Below are 5153 nucleotides of genomic sequence, written 5' to 3' on the forward strand. Positions count from 1 at the left end.
AACAAAAGTATAAAAAAGGCTTCCAAATTGGAATATTTACTGAAAAGCATTATTACATCAAAATTACTTTATAATGTTATCGATTTTCAGAAACTGTTTCCAGCAGAATTTATGAGGAATTGGTACAAGTTAATGATCAAGTTCTCTTTCAGATGGTTAGACTGTGTGTTGGATGGTGCATAAAGGAATAATTTCAATAAAATAGGTTAACGATTTGGAGTATATTTTTTCAGCAATCTCTGGTTCATCGTTTTAGTGGATGATTACCAACAAATGAACATTACCTTGTAATTTTCACATGATCTCCAAAAGCTTTTCTGTTAGCTCCAGATTGCTATGTATTCACTAATAATATTTTACAGAATTCTATCAGTTTGGAGGGAAAGCTCAAGGGATCCTCAGTGTTAGCTAGAAGGTTCTTTTTGTTTTCTTCCTTTTTGAATGTGTTTCTCTAAAAATTCAGATATATAATAGAAGTAGTTTATTAGTTATTGTATCTTGGTAATAAATAAGTGGAAAACTGGGCCTAAGACCCTTTTCTGTCTCTCGTTGGTTGCCAGAAGGACTTGTTTTAAATTTTTTTCTGCCACCATCCCACCCAAAGAGAAGGCTGCTTTTTTTAAGCACAAAGTTAACATGTTCTTCTGCCCTTTGGAATATCTTTAGTCTAATTATTATAAATTATTACCCTTTAAAACTATCCAAGACAAAATTTTCACCACAATTTATTTTTTTAAAGGTTAAAAAGTCTTATTAATCTTTGAATGATACATACTAAATTCAACACTTCTTCTCTATAAAGAAGTTGATCTTAGTTTTACTTGTAATTCCTGTTCTTTCTCCTGAAGTCAAATTAAGTTTTGTATATTTGTTTGTATTTTGCTTGTGTCCTTCAGTAAATTCTCCTGTAACACCTCTTTCCATTTGGACCTCCATACCACCGGATTTAGATATGCAATTCTTACTGCTTTCTTGTGTTCTATTCTATATCCCTTTGCTACACTTACTCCTTAGCACAAACTTAAGCATAGTCACTAATTATTGTGCTATATATGCTTGGGTAATTAAAATGTTAATATAATTAAAAGGTGCAACTTTAGTCCTCATAGTATAAGATATAAATATATATATGTACACACATACATATACATATGTACACAAATATGTATATACTTATAACAAAGTATATATTTCATAAAGATATATTTTGTATATTTATGTATATAGGTTTTAGTTAATACAATATATATTTTTCATACTTATATATGTTGCATGTTGCATAAAGTATATATTATATAATTTGGATTTCAGTTAACTTTACATACACACACACATAAACACAGAAATACATACATACACATGTTACTAATAAATATTTGTCAAGAGCTCATTCAGGTACTACATAATTCTTAAAAGACATTTAGGTTTTGTTCTGCATTGTTAGCCTGTTAATCAAATGTCAGGCCATTTTATTGTCTGAAAAGTCCACTTGTTTATTATAAGCAGTAACTGTCCACACCCAAATATAAAATTTTCAAAATATATATTAATCTATATTATTAGATTATAAATAATATTTTGAACTTTGATTCATTGATCCTGATCACCTTAAATTATAATAATAATAAAGTGCCAATTCCACCACAAATATGTAACAATAAAATTAAGGTGAATAAAGCATTAGCTAATTTATATGAAAAACTGCTAGGAGACAATATAGATGAAAATATACAATAAAATGAAAACATGGTAATTTCACTTAACTTCTTATTTTGACCATTTAGAGGCAATTTCAAAGCTACAGTCTTTTTTTGTAACACACTAAATTTGGCTCCATCTACTTTGGCTTTGTGCCAGAGTAGCTCTAAATACATTAGAGAGCACTTCTCACATGTGCTGTTATATATTTAGATATGATATATGTTCCCTTTGCCTGAGTGCTTTGTCTTAGCGTTCTTTCTCTTTCCTAGGGATCTACTTCTATATGGTATTATACTCCAATTTTCTTGTTCTCTTTAGCAGTTCCTAGATTAATTTTATTCTGATGTTTCCAACAAATAGTTTATTATTTTTTACACTTGGACAGGGGTTCTGATACTGTAGAAATAGAACAGGGTTTGGAACCAAGAGGATCTGATTTCAAGAACTTGCTCTAACACTGTACACATTCAGGCAAGTCTCTATTTGTGACCCTCATATTTTTCCTTATTAACAAAATGAAAATAATAATGATCCTATAGGCATTGTTTAGAGTAAACAATGAATAAATAAAGAAAACAGATTCATAGCTGATACCTGATAAAGTATTATGGAGTTTAAACCTGCCAGTTTTCAAATTTCAGAATATTTCAGGGCCATCATTATAGATTTTGTGTAATGTGAGTCTAATTGGATTAAAGACATGGAGATTTTGTTCATAGAGATTCAGTTAATTAAATGTCATGTAATAATGTTGATTTACTTATTTAAACTCAGATTGAACATATGGATTTTACTCCCATAATCATGGTTTTAATATATGAATGATTATGTCAGCAATGTGCCAGATTGTTCCAGTTCCATCTTGCTGCCAATATTTTGTTGATGGCATTCGATTCTTTGTAATATTTAAATGTGTTGTAAGTGCAGTTAGCATAAAGAGGAGGAAAGTTTCTTCCATTTGTCTCTATTCATCATGTATATTAGTCTGTCACATTGGACTCTGCCTGTGGACATGATTGGGCATTAGTATTAACATACACAGACCTGTATAGTGGTATATTTAGAAATGCAGGCTGCCTCAGCACCCAGGTTTTTATGCAAGATGTGAAAAACTTAGAGTAACAATTATATGCTGTCATATGGAGTTTTATATGCATTTTATCTAAACTTAATTTAAGATGACTTACTTACTGTTTTTACTCAAAGTCATATATCTATTATTAAAAATTTTAGTTAATTGAGAAAATGAACCCAGTATTCACAGACCACACTTCTCCAAAACTCACTGTATTTTTCAAGATGACAGCTATCTCTCTTAAAAGGGCCTTCTAGGGTTTTCTTCGAATTTCCATCCTGACAAACAATCGCACAATGGAGAAAACTTTTTTTAAAAAACGCACAAAATATGTTTCTAATAAATGTATCCCGTGAGTTTACCATGCTTAACATAGTTATAGTAATCTCATTATTTGGACATTGTAATCAGGATTTAGTTGAATTGCTTACTATTTAACAGACTGCACACAACCATTTCGTAGTGGCAACACAGCTGGATTCATTTTTCAGGATGATAGATCACCCACTATAAAGTTGCACTGCTGGTGAGACTGAAAAATACTCACATGTAAACTTTAAATTCGCTACAAGAGAGGACATTACTTTGCAACCCCTGTGTCGTATATTAAGCAACACTGAAACATTTAATTTTAATTAGAATATTGAATTAGAGTCTAAGTCAAATCTAGGACAGAGTTATAAAGGAAGCTGTCTCATTGTAGTTGAGTGTTAAAATTAATGTACTGCACCCTAAATAGTACATTTATGAAATTTCAACTAGAAAGCAGTGATGGAAAGTGACTGATAAGAGATTCTAGAAATTACCCCTTGGGCAGAAGAATATGAAGGATTATAGTGCTTCATAAAGAGTATAAATAGGCTTTTAGATAATAATTTTCCATATAAATCCAATTATAGCAGTTTTAACCTTGATATGAAAAGTTTTCCTCAATTAACCTAAATAATATAATCTATATTATGGTTAATATCCTTAATTAGCCTAAGAGTCTAATTGGTTGTATTGGATAGTTCTTATAATCCTTTTCAAGTCCTTTCATTTCCTCTTCCTACTCCTGCCACAGCTCTGCTTCAACCCACTTCAAAGCAACCCAACAGTTCTTTGCGTTTGGACTAAAGCCATGTGACTTTTGCTTCTTGTGCTTATTTGAGATAAAGAAATAGGATACCCAGGATAACCCACTCAGGACCAACATCTGAACAACTTAGAGGTTCACAGTCACCTCTGAGGCTCCTTTGAGCAGTAATGAATGGAGCCAATATGTGTATCACCTTGTGCTATTGTGTTACTTAGGTTTCATGGATAGGACCACTGGTGCCAGCGCAGTTGGCAGTCACTGTAAAGCTTTGTTGATTGAACTGGTTCTCCAACCTTCTCTGCTTTACATCCTGTCACTTACCACTGCTTCTTGGAATAATTTTTTAAGTAAGCTACTCCCATTCAAGCTTATGTCTTAGAATACACTTTCAGAGACCTCAGGCTGAAATATGTTTCAGAGAGCAAGCAAAGATTTAAAAGAATTATTAAATTTATAATGATCACAACAATTAGTGATACTTATGATTTGTGGTTAAAATCCTTATAAGTCTAGGCAATAATACATTCTATTCTAATATTCCAACTTTTACATTATAAAATTTATCTGTAAGCAGTGTTTTTGCATATTGGAAATAGTCACAGTTTATTATACAGTTATCATATTAAGGTAGTTTATGTTCCTGAGACAGTCGCTGCAAATCAAAAGATATCTGTGAAAATAGGTGGCAGCCTGCCGTATCACCAGCGGATTATCCAGCAGCGGTGGCCAGCAAGGAGAAAAGGCACTGCGGCCAGATGCTGTATCTTTCTTTGATATGCAGAAAAGACTAGGCCTTAACTTAGAGCAGTGGGTAACAATCCAAAGTGCTGAGCAACCTCACAAGATTTCAGATCGATACCATGCTTTTGAAATATTCCCACTGGGAAGCCAAACAGGAAGGATCAAAAGTAGAAGCTTTACTCAGACAGAAATTGAGGAACATCATCAGTCATAGACCAAACATGGGGGAATACTACTAGATACAGATACATTTTTAAAGTTATTTATTTTTAAATTTTCCCCTATTCAGACAGAGGTGAAATAATCCCCCATTTGGTTATGATGAGCGAAACGCATGGAGGGCATTCTTGATAGCACTCATCTAAACTGAGGGAACAAAGGCTGGAGGGATAGGGTGATAGTGGGAGAGATTTTTGACATTTACGTGCTAAGCTATGCTACTTAATAAAGTAAAATAGCATACTGATGCTTAGGAACAGCATTAGAAAGAATTAAATACAGACATAATATGATTTTTTGTTTGTTTTATAGCTTAAACTTTGCTAATTAAGAAGGTCA

The sequence above is a fragment of the Camelus bactrianus genome, chromosome 8 (genome assembly GCF_048773025.1).
Source record: "Camelus bactrianus isolate YW-2024 breed Bactrian camel chromosome 8, ASM4877302v1, whole genome shotgun sequence".
NCBI lineage: Eukaryota > Metazoa > Chordata > Mammalia > Artiodactyla > Camelidae > Camelus > Camelus bactrianus.